This window comes from Silene latifolia, chromosome X (genome assembly GCF_048544455.1).
Source record: "Silene latifolia isolate original U9 population chromosome X, ASM4854445v1, whole genome shotgun sequence".
NCBI lineage: Eukaryota > Viridiplantae > Streptophyta > Magnoliopsida > Caryophyllales > Caryophyllaceae > Silene > Silene latifolia.
Window position 1 is genome coordinate 8,855,058 of NC_133537.1, and position 17,904 is coordinate 8,872,961.

The 17,904-nt window shown below is 36.5% G+C and overlaps 1 long non-coding RNA gene across 1 annotated transcript; it reads left to right on the forward strand.

Moving 5' to 3' along the window:
* The first annotated feature begins 424 nt into the window (after positions 1-424).
* On the forward strand, positions 425-17,876 carry LOC141621183 (uncharacterized). The gene is made up of 8 exons (XR_012532135.1): positions 425-656; positions 742-942; positions 1,348-1,408; positions 13,163-13,235; positions 13,741-13,807; positions 15,339-15,403; positions 17,095-17,164; positions 17,685-17,876. It is a non-coding gene; the product is annotated as an uncharacterized LOC141621183 (long non-coding RNA).
* Positions 17,877-17,904: the final 28 nt, after the last annotated feature.

Sequence of the window (17,904 nt, forward strand, 5' to 3'; positions counted from 1 at the left end):
GTGGAAGCCCACTTCCCCATGAGGGCTCTCGGTTTTGGCCGAAACACACAAAAGGAGAGCTCCTCTCCTTTTGTGACCTAGACAATTTTTTTTACGGAAAACTAGGGTTTTGGAGACATTTTCTCTCTGAAACCTAGATCTCTCATCTCGAAAACCTCACAACAAGTTCTCCCAATATTGCAAGGCAATCGGAGAACACCATCTAGCACAAGGGCATATCTCGGACAAGTCTTGGGTGCAACAATTAGGAGGGAATCTCGCTTGATTTCTGTCTTTACGCCGTGCATCATAGGACCCGAGGTTAATTCTTGTTCCTTATCGTTTCATTACTGTATTTACGTTTTATGACAATAATTCACATGCTAAATTTACGTTATAGTCCTAAATTTAGAGGGTCTTATACGGATATTACCCCACACTCTTTTCCAACTTTCAATAATTAGACCCTTATTATTGTTAACCTAATATTGAATTGTCCTTTGCTAATCCTTATGCCTAAAATTACGTTTTCAACCATCAATTGGTGCATCTGTATCACCACCACTACTCTCATGTTGAAATCAGCAAGCTATTAACGCCTAAGCCTTTTCCTATTCTGCTCACACCTCGTCCAAGTCAATCCTTGCACTTTCGCCGTCGAATCATCCGCCTTATTGGTAAAATTCTAAATAATGATTTGTCAATTTGTTTATTTATTTAATGATATTTATATCCTAATTTATTTAATCTTCTCAAGATCAGATATGGTTGGCTTTTAAAGTGTATCGAAGGATTTTATCGGGTCAGTGATTTAAGGTAACCACCCCTAGTACCCTTATTAGTTCGGGTTGATCGTATATGATTTTGGTCTATTGGTATCTTTCACAATTGTTACGTACAGGGTGGTAAGATGGGCCTTTTGAGGTGTACTTAATAATGGAGGTGGATTTACGTATTTGTGAGGTTAGTAGATTGTTAAGAATTAACTTGTGCAATGTTGATTAAGGAGTTAACGTAGTAAAATTATACATGGTGTAGGTAATGAACTAGTGGAACTAAGGTTTGATAACTATGTGGGCACGTTGGATTAGTGAAAATAAAAGAGGCTTATTTTGGTATTATTAAGATGGGATTTTGTAATGTTATTGAATCATCGTTTTCTCCTATCGTGGCTAGTGCTTGAGTCTTAAAAGGATTACTAATATGTTGAGCAGTCTTTTTTTTTAAGGAGTCGTTTAAAAAAAATGGTTACAGAATGAAGTGTCTATATTGAGGATTTTGAGCGAGTTTAAATAATAGTGAGCATATAGAAGGCCAGGTTATTTCTATTGGAATAGTGTAGTAATCGAATATCTTGTATACCTGTAGCTTGTGGTTTTGAAGAAAAGAGTTTTTGGGACTAAGGTCAAGGTTGGATTTTGCTTAAGAGGTAAGGACTTTTACCCTTTTTGAAATTAAGAGCATGTTCGGATTAACTTTTAAGCTGTTTCCATAATATTTTAACATTCATGAATTTCTACTTGCACTTCTAAATTTTGAATATTACACATTGGAATGGTTTCGGCTCAGGCCGCTTTGAAAAATTTGGTTTTCTTCTGGTCTAGATGGTTTAAGGTCGTCTTTGATGCTCCTGGGATTCTGTCCAGAAAATTTAACTCTTGGCCCGAGTTCATTTGGGTGGGGATTGTCCGGCCCCCACTCGCTAGGTAGTTAGACTTTCTCCTTTGGCAGTTACATCCTACTGACTGTCCAAATGTGAGAGGTGCGCACTTTTATGAATCTAACAAAACACAGGTGGTGCCTCCAGACCATGTCAAGGGTAGGACCTTGGCACACATGTGGTGAAAGTTATGAATTTCGAACGATTTAATAATTGTTATTGGATTTACAATAATGTTGGTTTTGGAATATAATTCTCTCTTACTGATTTTTGGAGCTTGTAAAGTTTATAATATTGTTCTATGAATTTATCATTTCTTCTTATTTTCTTAAAACTCAGCTTTTGCTGACGTCCTTATGTTTTTGGGTCATTCCCCCACTGGAACCTGTACCTATTTATGTTTTGGGTACAGTTGATAGGTACAATTGAGATGCTTGAGATGTTGCATGGGTGCATATTGGATCGGGGATTACTACGAGCGTGGAAGGATTTTGAATAAAGACTCTGTCTTAATCTATTTATAATTTTATAATATCGTTGGATTTGATTTTTATTTATTGTTTTAGATTTTGTAAGACTTAAGTCTTCCGCTGCAACGTTTTAATTATTTGATAAAGTTTTGAGACATGTACTTTGTTTTTAAAGGTTGACTTTGTATTTACCTTGCACTTGGCATTTTCAGCTAAGTGTGGAGTGACAGCCGTGAATTTTCCATCTCTACTTTATCGTTTTGGTCGTGAAAATTTAGGGTTGTTACAGTTGGTATCAGAGACAAGGTTTTTCCAGACAAAAAAATAGTTTTATAAAATTTGAAACACTTTCTACAAAAAAAAAAGGTCAAGTTTTTTGTCAAAAAAAAGAGTGATGGGTAAGAAGGGTACTGCATACGCATGTTGGATTTATTGTTTCTTCTGATTTTTGCTAATGGTTGTGCCATTACTCTCTGTTAGAGGTATAAACTAGTATATTGACAATTATCATGGAAACTGAGTTGAGGCCTTATTAGTTGTTACCATGTGAGTTCCCGTTATTACTCATTGTTGATTATGAAAAAGTAAGTTGTGTGAAGGGAGTACCTTGACACCTTGTTACCGTGAACACCATGTACTTAAGGTGATTTGGAAATTTATGGAACCACTTTACTATTGTGAACTTAGAAAGTGTTGAGTTTTTTTTAGTTGTATGGTTACATTTATACACACTATAATGATTTTCTTATACATGAACATAATCAAATAATTTTTTTTTTTTGCAGAGCTTATTCTTCAGGTTGTGTAGTAATCCTAGTAACTTGATACTGTCGTTTCGTACCAAAAATAAAATACCTAAGTACTACTAACAGAAGTCAGCGGTAAGTAGGGTCGATCTCCACAGGGAGGCGGTGTACTATCTATTTGTCGATTTATCTGTCTAATGTCACTGATGGGGTTGAATTGATTGTGTTGACTAGACTAAAAAGGCTAAAGAAGAGAAATGAATAAGAGAAATAACGGTAAGAGGAAGGAAGTATGCTAGGAGTCGGTCCACCGTGGCAGCTATCAGATCTTATACTATCATGAATACTAAGGCGATTAGACTATTGATAAGAAGAGCTATGGTCGTCACCTTTCGGTCCTTAAACCGCCCTAGAGCGTAAAACTTGACTTAACTTTCGCCCTCACTGCAATACCCTATTGTAATTAAGCAAGCCTTCCCTTCCAATCTTTCGATCTAGGTCGGGGTTAACTAAATTTATGGTCTCCTGCATGCATTCAATCGACCGGATAACAATTAAATTGCCTAATACAATTCCTATCGCAAGACTAATCTATATAAGTCAATTAAAACATCGCTACCACGGCTTCCCTAATCCTAACATACTAGGGGGAATTAGCTATGCATAATTAAAGGGAGAACAAGAAATAAAGGAGAAACAATAAATAACATTAAGAAATTAAGGAGAAAAAGGGAGAGAAATTACTGAATTAAATAGTCCGGAAATGGAAGAACAAAGTAACAAAGGTAAAAGTAAATCGAGAGAGAGAAGAGAAGAGAGTAAGAAGTATGAGAGAGTTTACATCGACATAATGACTCCCTATTTATAAGAAAAATAGGGCTTATTAAACCTAATGACGGAATTAAACCTAAAAAGCCCAGCCCGTCAGCTAAATCCACTCGATCGACTAACTAAGGCACTCGATCGGGTGGTATTCCTTAGCATTCCTCTCGATCGAGAACAATTCCTCTCGATCGAGGACTTCTTTCCCTTTAATCACTCGATCAAGAATAGCTAGCTCTCGATGGAGCAAATTGGCTCTCGATCGAGCACTTCTCAGCGCGTAATTCCTGCTTCGCGCACTGAACTTCAAACGGCTGCCATTCCTTCGTTACTTGGACAAATAGGGCGTGGTTGGTGGCGTTGGAAAGCTAAGTGGATAAGCTTTCACCTCCAACTGGAATCACCTTAATAAATGTTGTAGAACTCGAGATATGGCTCTTACAAGCAGGAACTAGCAAATTGAAGCACTCTCTTGGCTCGCCTAACTTCCTTACTCCAATGCGCATCTCAAAATAGTACTTTCCAAGCTCCGACTCAACTCATCTCCTAAATGCATGCGTAGGGACATATTTTAGGCTTGAATCTACTACTTTATGGTCCATTCCTGCAATTAAGACAAAATACACCAAAGTAGCATATTCGGGGCATTTCGTAGCATAAAACCACGGTAAAAGCATAGAGATGCGTGCATAAAATAGGCTAAAAAGACTATATAAAATGCACGTATCAAATCTCCCCAAACCAAACCTTTACTCGTCCCCGAGTAAACTAAAATGCAACTAAAGGAACGGAAAAAGATAACTCAGAGCCAGCTACAAATGCCCACTTAGGCCAATTTAATGCAAGCAAACTAACACTTATAGCAGACAGTCAAATGCAAACGAGTTATAGGATGTTTATAAACAAAGCTGAACCGTCGACCTTGCAAGACCTTTAATAGCGGACTCTCACGGGTCACTCTTTCTCTCATGAAGCAAAGGGTGAACATATATATGTAAGAGAGAAAGAAAAATAGTCGCTCACCTAAACTACGACCCACATAAACATGCATGCAACTAATATGATAGACAATTCTAACTACCGAACATACATTCCAACCAAACAAGGTCCGTCATAGCCGAGGGCTTACAAAAATATGGTAGAGTGAGGCAATGGGTAAGAAAAGGCAAAACATGTTATGGGAATGTGGAGGTATAGGCGGCCAAGCTAGTACCTAAACAGAACCATATGACAACATCCGATTCTTAAGCAATTATGAATTAAGCACATGCCCTTCAATTGGCATAAAATCTCACCAAACCAAACCAAACATACTCCTCAAATGATATAAGATAGAACATAGGAGCAGAAACCGTCAACCAAACAACATTTTTTTCGAATTTTTCTTCTTTTTTTTTCTTTCTTTATTTTTCGGTTTCTTTTTCTTATTTCTTCTCCGAATTCTTTTTTTTCATTTTTCATTTCTGTTTTTTTTTTCTTTTTCACGTCTTTTTCATCAACTTCCTTCCCTTCATAAATTACCAACTCCAAGTCAACAGAATACAAGCCAAAATTTGATACAATAGACAATATGCTGCAGAAACAATCTAAACTAGCTTGACAAGGCAGGCTAAATTTGGATGTAGCTAAGGGTCAACTGGCAAATTTGGCTAATGTGGAGTTAAATGGGTAAAAATGAAAGAAAGGGAAATTGTAAGCACCTCCCTGCATGTGACACCAACCACTACCCGAATGTATGACAGCAAAAAGCAATTGAATCTCATATATGTGCAAATTGATGAACATGTTATGCAAGGAGTAACTACTCACAATCCTACATGAAACTGGTCACAAATAACACCAGTTTATAAGGCTCTGAATCTTAGAATATATAAGTAGGTTGCCAAAATTTCAGGTCAAGTCTATTCGTTCAGCTAAATTAAACATTAACTCGTAGATTATGCAATAAGACAAAGCTAAAAGATAACAGTTAAATGCAAGGCTTAAGCAAAAAGACAAATGCAGTGCAATTTCATCATTGAAATCTACCGTTCCGACTCAACCTATATGCTAAAATAAACGTGAATTTTTTGAATTTAACAATTTTTTGATTTTTGGGATTTGAATTTTAATAAAAATAAACAACAATGCAAACATAAATTAAACGTGATAACTGAAATGCAGTAAAAATAATATGCAGACACAGATATGGATGCATAACCTCCCCAACCCAAACTGTACAATGTCCCCATTGTACCAAAACATGGAAAGGAAATGCAAACTAAAGGAGGAAAAGAGTAAAAGCGGAAAAACTCACCAAATGCGCGAATAGGGGGGCCTCCCCAAACCGACCATGAAATGGGAGGTTGCTAAGGGCCCAGAAAACCGTCTCAGGAAGCTAATCCAAGTCAATGGCACTCGATCAAGAAGAATAGTAGCTGATCAAGTAGAGTGGGCGTCTAAAACTGCTCGATCGACTGGAATAGTGGTCGATCGAGTGGTTCTCTAATCTGCAGGTGGTCGATCGAGTACAATTTCACTCGATCGAGCGAATATAGCAGCAAAATGCTCGATCGAGTAGAAAAACTACTCGATCGAGGGATCCTCAATGTATTTCCTGCAGAAACGCAATGTAAACAGCCCGCAACTAACAAAGACAAGCTTAACTGAGACCGTCTATGGTATAAAACCATTTATTACAACTAAAAGTAAATAAAAAGCAAAATAAAAATCGTCGGGTTGCCTCCCGGGTAGCGCTAGCTTCAGTCAGGTCCCAGCTCGACCTCCTTTTCCTTCGAGCCTCTCTGGTTAATCACAATCAAAACAGCTCAAAGCGCGCAACAACCTGTCAAATAGCTGCGCATGTGCTACACAAAAGCATAAGTAGCACAAAAGTGGAATAGCAAAGTAGGAAATAAAGATATGTAAACATTTAAGTCTAACAAATTTCCTATGGGCGCTCCTAAATTTATCCACAAAATATAGGAGCGAGGGAGCAATTGACGATAATTTAGGGCTCCAATTCAGATTAACAATTTTAAAATGACAAGGATGGTGAGAAATTGCTAATTTATGCGTCCACATATGAGGGGGTATAGCTTTGAAAAAGGAAGCATGAATAAGACGAGGCAATTTACAAACAATAATAATGAAATTACCGTTTACTACCTCAGGTTGATCACTCTTAATGACGGAATCATAGATAAAAGAATTCATTACCTCTTCCGTGCTAGGAGTAATTACCGACTCAGCTGTCCTTTTGTCGCCCTCAGTGGAATCCGTCCCGTAAATCTCAGCCTCAAGCGCATCTAACTCGGCTTTGAATAAGGGGGATTCACCATAACCGTTATCATCGTCAAAATCGTCATCAAAATCAAGCCCAAATGACGAACCAAGGCTCCCAATGGCCAACTCAGTCGATCGAGCAGAATAATCACTCGATCGACCAACTTCCTCCTGAATTCCACTCGATCGAGCAGCGATTTCACTCGATCGAGCTGTTTCTCCTAGAAAATCACTCGATCGACTAGTATAAGTCACTCGATCGGGTGATTCCTCCTGTACAGCGCTGAAATCCTCGTGTGGGGCAATGAAATATGATAGAAACTCGTCGTCCGAGTCATAAAAGTCATCCTCAGCATTGGGCAACACGATTTTTTCATGGGAAAAACCGTTCTCGACAAGGTATACCTCTTCGGTTGCCAATTATCCGACTCTCCGTTAATCGAGCAATTTTAGACTCACTCAATGATTTGAGCATCCGCACGTCTATCACTTTCTTGCCTCACTCGATCATAATTCTGTATTTGAGATGCAAGTATCTCCATTAAAGACCTCGGTTTCGCAACCTCTTCTTCTTGTATCTCACCGCTAACCGAGCAATGTCGATTCGAGCTTTTCAAGTCGCGAAGAAGTGCGTCTATCATGATCTTGCCTCTCTCGGTCACGATCTTGCAATTGAGATGCAAGTGTGCGATAAGGATTTCACTCCGCACTTAATCTCTTCTTCTTGTATATCGGGAGGATCTTGTTGCGGTGGCCATTGATAGGGTGGATGTGGCGGCACAACTACAAATGCGCATTGTGCTCGCAGAACCACATCTCCGTAGCGGATCACCTACTTTCCATATAATGGGACATTGGTGATGGGTCAAAGGTACTCAAGCCTTCCCTTTGATTGTCTTTCACCTAGAACTGTCTAGGTAGTACCTGTAAGGCCTATCAAAACAAAGACTCAAGGAAAAAGATCGGAACGGCCTCAAGGGAAAAATCGAGGTAAAAAAAAACAGATAAAATTAAACAAATAAATAAATAGATTGCCTCCCCGGCAACGGCGCCAAAATTTGATATTGTCGTTTCGTACCAAAAATAAAATACCTAAGTACTACTAATGAAGTCACGGTAAGTAGGGTCGATCTCCACGGGGAGGCGGTGTACTATCTATTTGTCGATTTATCTGTCTAATGTCACGATGGGGGTTGAATTGATTGTGTTGACTAGACTAAAAAGGCTAAAGAAGAGAAATGAATAAGAGAAATAACGGTAAGAGGAAGGAAGTATGCTAGGAGTCGGTCCACCGTGGCGCCTATCGATCTTATACTATCATGAATACTAAGGCGATTAGACTATTGATAAGAAGAGCTATGGTCGTCACCTTTCGGTCCTTAAACCGCCCTAGAGCGTAAATGTGACTTAACTTTCGCCCTCACCGCAATACCCTATTGTAATTAAGCAAGCCTTCCCTTCCAATCTTTCGATCTAGGTCGGGGTTAACTAAATTTATGGTCTCCTGCATGCATTCAATCGACCGGATAACAATTAAATTGCCTAATACAATTCCTATCGCAAGACTAATCTATATAAGTCAATTAAAACATCGCTACCACGGCTTCCCTAATCCTAACATACTAGGGGGAATTAGCTATGCATAATTAAAGGGAGAACAAGAAATAAAGGAGAAACAATAAATAACATTAAGAAATTAAGGAGAAAAAGGGAGAGAAATTACTGAATTAAATAGTCCGGAAATGGAAGAACAAAGTAACAGTGTAAAAGTAACAGTCTGAGAGAGAAGAGAAGAGAGTAAGAAGTATGAGAGAGTTTACATCGACATAATGCCTCCCTATTTATAAGAAAAATAGGGCTTATTAAACCTAATGACGGAATTAAACCTAAAAAGCCCAGCCCGTCAGCTAAATCCACTCGATCGACTAACTAAGGCACTCGATCGAGTGGTATTCCTTAGCATTCCTCTCGATCGAGAACAATTCCTCTCGATCGAGGACTTCTTTCCCTTTAATCACTCGATCAAGAATAGCTAGCTCTCGATGGAGCAAATTGGCTCTCGATCGAGCACTTCTCAGCGCGTAATTCCTGCTTCGCGCACTGAACTTCAAACGGCTGCCATTCCTTCGTTACTTGGACAAATAGGGCGTGGTTGGTGGCGTTGGAAAGCTAAGTGGATAAGCTTTCACCTCCAACTGGAATCACCTTAATAACTATTGTAGAACTCGAGATATGGCTCTTACAATCAGGAACTAGCAAATTGAAGCACTCTCTTGGCTCGCCTAACTTCCTTACTCCAATGCGCATCTCAAAATAGTACTTTCCAAGCTCCGACTCAACTCATCTCCTAAATGCATGCGTAGGGACATGTTTTAGGCTTGAATCTACTACTTTATGGTCCATTCCTGCAATTAAGACAAAATACACCAAAGTAGCATATTCGGGGCATTTCGTAGCATAAAACCACGGTAAAAGCATAGAGATGCGTGCATAAAATAGGCTAAAAAGACTATATAAAATGCACGTATCATAACTCAAAAATATTTGATAGAAACCGGGGCCCAAATGAGGTTGATAAATAGGTTTGGGAGCATGGAGAAATTTTTCATGTTTATAGATGGACGAAAATGTGATAATTACTAGAGGATTTTATATGTGAATAAGGATTGATGTCAGCTTATAGAATTTTTTTAACAATTATGTGGAGTGATCGTAGTTTAGTGGAGGAAATCTCTTTCAAAATGAGATGTCATGAGACAACTTTGATAATCAAATGTGACTTTATGACAATTGAATATCTGGAATGGTTGTGTGAAACAATTCCTTGAAAGAATTAGAGGCTGGTTTTAAATGAGTATTTTATGGCCACACATTGAGGGATCAAGATAATTGTTGGATTTCATGAAGTAAATAGTGTAATGGATCAAGTCATTGGTATTAAGCATAAGTGAAAACTTCATATTATAATGGGATAGTACCGAATAAAGGTTATGTTAAAGAGGCAAATTAAAAAAAAAAAAAAAAAAAAAAAAAAAAAAAAAAAAAAAGGATAATACGGTACATGTTATGTTTTGGATGATGAGTTTTACATAACTTACTCTTATTTTGTTTTAGAGGAGACTATCATATGTTATTTGGGCGGTACGATGTAGATATAACATTTAAGGGCGTGTATATGTATTGGGCTTAAGCTTGTTTTTCGATGGAGGTAGCATTGTCAAACCCTTCATAATCTTTATCATGCCATGCTCAAGGGTGATCCTAGCTGATATGATCTTTTTAGGCATAATTTAGTGAAAGTGTGTCATACTATATTGGTGGATAATTTGGATTCTTGATTTAGTGATTTGTGAATGTTCCTTACCTGTTATTTTTTTTTTGAATCTTTGCTTAGTATGATAACAAGTTGAAAAGAAAATTGTATGAATTCTGTAGGCCAAGATAGGGAGCGATTGTTTGTGTTACACCTTATTTGTTAATGGGAAACGCCTTGGTAGTGTCTTTAAGTTGTGATAGTACGTTGTCGCATCGACGTCGTATAACCCCTTATGTTTGTCTTGTGTTATACGGAGTTACATGAACTGGGTTGGGGCTGTCTTGAAGTGGAGATTTCAGTCGTAGCTACTATGTATAGTGGATAATAACAGTATGAGTTTTGTTAATATAGCAATAATTTCATAAGAGACATCAATTTATGGAGAAATGAGTACGTGAGTTCAGGAAATGAAGTGCAAACAAGTAGTAGGCTTAGTTAGTTAATCGATACAATCATACAAGATGGTGTGTTGTTGCCTATTGGGTAGGGGTGAGGGTGATAGTGCTTGTTTAATAGTTGATGGCTCCACCTTTTTATTAAGCTACGAGTATCATGATTAGACTTGGGAGTATAAAAGTTATACGGAGTACCTATTATGTTAGTGTTGGCTTTACGAGAATCATGGATAGGAGATTTTAGGATTTTTAAGTTGTATCTTATTGGATGTTTCCTTTGATTTTGAGTAGTGGGTTAGTAGTTTGAAATTTATCCGAGTATGGAGACCAGTTAAGACAATTTGTATACAGGATATCAGTAGTAAGTTTATTTAGTAAGTTGAGGGATATGTTAATGTCGCAGAATGTGCTTGATTCATGTTAATGGTCGTTATGCCTCGTACATCGCGCATCGCGCATTTTTGGATTTGGGACGATCTTAGTGCATGGGAGCACAATGATGTATTGTTGCAATTCTGAATTTTGAAATTTGGCACTATATGGAGGTTAATAAATTTTATAGAATTTGGAATATTTTGGTGGTGTAAAATTAGAAAGAGAGTTCGTAACGTCAGTATCATATCAAGGAGAGCCCTGAATGTAATTTTAATAATGTAACTTGTTACACCTATACAAATAAGCAACTGGATTTTGAATTTTGATTAACGCTATATTATAGGGTTGACGTTGTCAAATGTGTGTTCGTGTAAAAAAAAATAACATTTGGAAATAAGAAATGAGATTTAGAACTCGCCTTGGATTAGGATTAGAGCTTAGGACGATTAAGGTTGTCGTGTTATCGTAGTAATTGCTTGGATTTTATATGGATTTGGAAATTTGAACTCACATTATAGCTTCGGTATTCGGACCCGTGGAAAAGTTTATATGGCAAAAGGATGGAACTAGACATTTAAAGTCAACTGAGGTTTGTGAAAAAGAGTTTTATTCTGTTTGGTTGAAGAAAAACGGATATTGCATATCTAAGATAATTAGATATTCTTCGGTGTGATTAGTGAGATTTATTACTTATGGAATTCGGATGAACAAAGAAATAATCATTTGTAGGTGAGTGATATGCAAGTGGTCTATAAATGATTTGTTTGAAGGGCTCCCATATTATCCATATATGATAGTTCGGGGTTGTGAATATGTGCTAGCTTGTTACAAATTCATTATGATCTCGGTGTTGAGAATTTATTTGGATTGTATTTAATACGGATAGCTAATATTTTATATCGATAAGTTAATTTTACTATTGGGAGTTGGCTGTGAATGGAGTACTGGAGACGGGTCGGTTATTCTAAAATTTTGGCCATTTGAAACGAGTTGGGCGGCTATTTTATGGGTTGTGTGTATGAGCCTTATGACATTGTGTCGTGTGATGGTTGTAAGTGCTTCGATTTTAGATAGATTTGAAAATTTTGAAATTTCAATATGGGACTATTAAGGTTGATCGAGGTTAAAATAGTTATATATTTTGAAGTCATAAAATGATAATATTATGGTAAACATGTTAAATATGGGAGTAATTTGAGGTTGTCATCTCAGAAATATGTGTGACGATATGAAAAAGTAAGTTGAGTTTAAACAATGTCATGTATGGTTTGATTATTATTATTATTATTATTATTATTATTATTAATGGAATCATCGTACCGTTTGAAGTGACCTATTGGGATAAATAAAGGTTGTTATTAATACGTACGAGATGAAATTGTATATGTGAAACTAATTGTCGTATTAGAAATATTAATTACAAACAAAAGCTAGTTATATCATGTGAAAGTGTGGGTATATCTATAAATCTTATTAAAAAGCTACCTTGAAATGACCAATTAAAGCCACATAGATAAAGCCACATAAGATAAAGAAATGCCACGCACACATCTATCTATATAACGACAAACTTTTACCTTGTAATTTACACGTGCCGTTATGAAATGCTAACAAAAACTACGTATTTACCTTGGAGGCCATTCCAATTCTCCCTCACTGATGATAAAGTCAATGGTAATTAATTGCTGATGAACATGGAAGAGCAGTAGTCCAATTGATAATGATTATTGTCATTCAATATTTTAATTAGTAGTTCATGGTTTTATTACGAGTAGTAACTAATTACATAGTAAGGCGAAAAGGCAGTAACGGATTAAGAAGAGTAATACAAAAGATACGTAAATACTTTCCCCACTGATGATCCACATCATCATTACATTTATAAATACAATGAGCTACGTTACCAATTGCACCTTTATATAGTACTACAATGTTCTCAAGTTTGGCATGGGCTAGAAAAATGGTAATTTTAAAGGTAATTTTAATCTTACTTCAATTCTTTTTCTTATAGACCAAATATTCTTTTATAGATTTACTTTTACTTGAAACTGGTTATATTTCACTAATTAATTTCTTTTACATAGATTTTCAATTTTAATTTTGACATTTGTTTTGTTTATTTGCTTTTTTGTCAGTAGTTTTGACACCTGGGCATTAGTTCGACAATTTGCCGGAGTAACATGTTTCAACGACACTTCACAATGGAAGGTATATGCGGTGAAATTTCAATATCACCATTTAAGTTGATTCATACATGGAAATCATATTCATATATCTACAAATTTAATACAGTAGCTATTTTATTTTTGTTTTCCACTTTGGTCTGCGCCTTTAGCCGCACCAATTAGTTTACGCTCTGTTCAGTTATGGAGTATATGAGTATATATCTTGCATTGGTTGTTAGGTTGTAGCAATATGATCTCTTATAGAGTGTAATCTTTTTAAATTACTGCCTTTTAACAAACACTTGCCGCAACTAGAGCTATTCACAAAATATATGGCATAATATAGAGGTGGCAAACAATGACATGACACGATACGGAATTAACGGGTTTGAGTTGAGACTTAATGATCCATTTATGTAAGTGTGTCGACACGAACACGACACGATATTTAATTGGGTTAGATCTGGGTTGAGCTCTCTAAACACGAACCCGACACGAATGACCTGTTTACTAAATTAACCCTAATTTTTCTTGATCCTGCATCACAGGTTGGATAGTTGGGTGCAGTCTTAAGAGATGGAGATGAAAAAGGGAGGAAGCATTACACACTAATAAGTAATACGCATCTATGCTTATAATGAAATGCATGGATTTGGTCGAAACAAGAGTACAATCTCTTGCAAACCACTTCTGTTAGATCTATTTCTTACTGAATACTCCCTCCCATCCAAACCAAAGGTTACATTTGACTTTATTACGCTTGTCGAGGCACGTTTTACAACGAGAATATCTTTAGTTACACATTATTAAAAATTATAAAAATTTGATATTCTTATAGCATTCATGACGATGAATCAAACAAGATCTCGCATGCCTATGTTTTCTCTTATACATTACTAATAATACCAAAGATTCTCTACAATCATGAATAGTACCAAAAAGTCAAATGTAACCTTTGGTTTGGATGGGAGGGAGTATTTGTTTTGACTATGCTAATGAGTAATGACGCACATTACGACTTTTTAACTAGACATTTTGATACGTAGTAATACATTTTGATATGAAAACATTTTGATATGAAAACATGAGTGAATTCAAATCCATGTCTAAAGTTCACTGATGGTCTCTAAATATTTTATTCTGGTACTTTTGCATGTTCGCCTAACACTTTTATATCAAAACTCGAACACAATTGCTGGCTAGAATATATACAACGCGAGTGATTTGCTGAGCTTTTGACTAAACAAGTCAACAATCAGATAAATCTGGTCGATTTCATAAATCATCTACATAAACAGCAAGTCAGCAATAAAATGGTGATTTGAACAAGATTTCTACTTTGATGTTTTCGATTATAATCCTTTGCCAAAAAACTAAATTTTTATAGCAAACTTCAAAATGAAGCCGTGCAATGCACGGGTAACAAAACTAGTTAAGAGTTATTATGTAAATATAGGCGATTAATTTTATTGTCAATAACTCTAATAGTTATTGTATTTATCTATACATTTTCTAGTGTGAGATGAGTATATGGTGAGCGATGTATTAGCAAGATGTTGTAGTATGTGACATAGGTTGGTAATTTTGGGCTGCAGTAGTCGACTTTGGTAATATTTAGTGGGTTTTGACATAACCTATGTCTTTACTCATATAATAATTGATTGTGGGTTTTAATTGTAAATTAATGGGTGCAATGATCCTTAATTCTAGTGGGATTGGATATGAATAATCCTGAGTTATAATAGTTTAAATATTGATAACGTCTAGACATTGAGATGTTAATGTTTGAGCCTTAATGTTGATATTATATGGTCTTAAATGTGACTTGGATTATTGAGAATCATGTTTGGGTTATTTGGCATTGTGTTCCGTCGTTTAATGTGACTAAGTCTTGGAGATGAGTTGTTTGAATTTTACTCTAAGTGTTCAACGTCGTTTAAGGGAACCTTTCAAATACGGTGATAGGATGTGTTATTTACGTTGTGAGTATTATGAACAAGCTATAATATTGGACTGTATAAGAATTTGGAGCATATTAGTAAGGTAGCAACCGACTTGATTTACATGCTAACTCAGAGAGAGTTCATAATGATCCACGCCTCAACTAAAGAGATATATTAGTGATACATCTTTTGCGTTTGAACAGAGACTATCGAGTTCGAGGAGACGAATACATATTAGGAGATCTTCGTACAGATTGAGGACATTAAGGTGCGTAAAACTCGTAGATGTGAGTTGTGAATAAAGTACCCGCATTTTTTTTTTGCCTAAAGCAATTTTACGCTTCGTGGACGAAGCTTTCTTTAAGGGGGTTGAGAAGTGCAAACTTACTTTCTTTTTGGGTTTATGCTTTTATTTCGCTCTTTTAGAGTACAATTTTGGCTATATGTTTTCATGTTACTTATACTTTTATTTATAATTTCACGATTATAATCTTGAATGGACACTCATCTCTTCAATTTTGGTATCTTAGATTTTATTTTTGGTATTTCGGTATTGGTTATCATCGAGATGTTTTATATTTACACTCATTTCTATTTCACATTGATGGTTTGTTTGTGTGCATCGCACACATTGATGGCTTACTTATGCATAATGCATGTTTTTGATTTTGTGAAATTTGAAACATGTTGAAACATAGCTTTCTACCTCGTGCACACACACACACACACAAAAATTATTTTTTTTGGTTACCATTCGACGTGCTCTTAGCTCTGATCCTTCTACCTACGAATGGAGGAATCGACGAGGAGTTTATAGCGTATGTGGAATTAGTGGATTGGAAAATATGCGATTCGTTACGGTTATGTATCGTGGTGGAATTAAATCATGTTGTGTAAGAAGATTTTTGGAGATTTGTTGTTTAATGAAAGAGTATAAGCTTCGAGGACGAAGCTTTATTTTAAGGAGGGAAGTTTGTAACACCCCGCTATTTTCCTCGTACTTTGTTCATTTTGAAACTCCTAAGTTGCAAATATTATAAACTCATTTATTATTTATTCCGATTAACATTGAAAACAAAATAACTCTGAGTTTCCGAAAATCTATTCGTTTTTGATTCTTTGAAAAGTGAAAGATTATTTTAAAAACTAAAATCAAAGGTTGGGCCTCCCATTTTCCGTTTCTATTCTACCCCCATATTTCCTACACCCATATACTACATTAATTAAATAAAACCTAATTAATTCAATGTCTCCCTTTTATTTCATACGTCCCTACTCTCTTTCCCAAATTTCCATAATTAGATCTTTATTCTTGTTAACCTAATCTTTTTTCCAACTTTCAATAATTATACCCTTATTCTTGTTAACCTAATATTGAATTGTCCTTTGCTAATCCTTATGCCTAAAATTACGTTTTCAACCATCAATTGGTGCATCTGTATCACTGTAATACTACGGTTTTATGAGCCTCTGAGTACTCTATCGAGTGGGCCTTACTCTGTCGAATAAGGGGTGTTTTGTTTTTAGAAATAGTTTCTGTCTGTAGGGTACTCGATCGAGTAGCCTTGGTACTCGATCGAGTAAGTGGCACTCGATCGAGTACGTTAGCTACTCGATCGAGTAGCTCGGTTAGCGGGTATTAATTCGACGGGTTTTGTTAATAACACGGATTAATATATAATTCTTTCCGTCATCTTCATAAATCACTTTTACAAACCTAATAACATTATAAAGGAGATTCAACCTACGTTCTTCACATCATCCGTGTTATTGACAAATCCCGGAGTTTGAGAGGTCGGATTTCATCGTTCTTTACATCCTTGTGTTCCTTGCGTCGAGGGTAAGATCTACGTACCGATTTTATAGTAATTAGTTAAGTTTGTTTAAACCCTAATTTGGGGGATTGAGGGTTTTTGTTAGTTATGGTGATGGTTAGTAATTATATGATTATGTGAATAGGAGGAGGATTCGTAGAAGAGCGTTTTTGAGACAGCTGTTAGATCGTCTGCTGCTTGTGATTACATTTCAGGTAGGGTTTCCCTACTCAGTATTAGTTACATGATTGTGTGGTGATTGTTGTTGTAACGATTGATTAAGTATATTGTTGGTTGTGTTGGATAGTTGTTGATTTCATATTGTTGATTGGATTGTATCTGTCTGTGATCTTCGGGGCGTGTCCCTAGCTGAGTGGAGTCACTTGCGGGAGTGGCTTCACGCCCACGATTCGCCTTCTGTGGAACCCGCCACAGAAGGGATGTGCACAATAATGGACTTGGGTTTATCGCTCGATGGAGATGAGCGGGGATTTGGTGGGTACGGCTGCGGTCCCCCACTGGCGGTGTGGAGTATCTGTTGCGATGGATACTCTGGCAGGGCTACACACTTTAGTGTGTAGTCAGTTACATGGAGATTGTTCATGGAGACCGGGTTTGATGTGACGATTGTGCTGTTTGGTAATTGTTGTATTGTATCTTGTCTCGTGTAATTAGTACTGACCCCGTTTAATTGTTTTATAAAATTGTGGTGATCCATTCGGGGATGGTGAGCAGTTGTTGAGCAGGTATGATTAGAAGCATATGGGTTGGCTGGGATGTGTCACCACGAGCTGATTAGAGTCTTCCGCTGTCGTACTTTAGTAGTTTGAGACATTTGATTTTGAGAACATGTATTACATTTTTATCAGTTTGGTTTTGGATTGTAATCGCTTTAAACTTTATTACTATTTAAGTATTGTTTCGTTATTGTCTTTTGATTATCATTGCCTCGGAA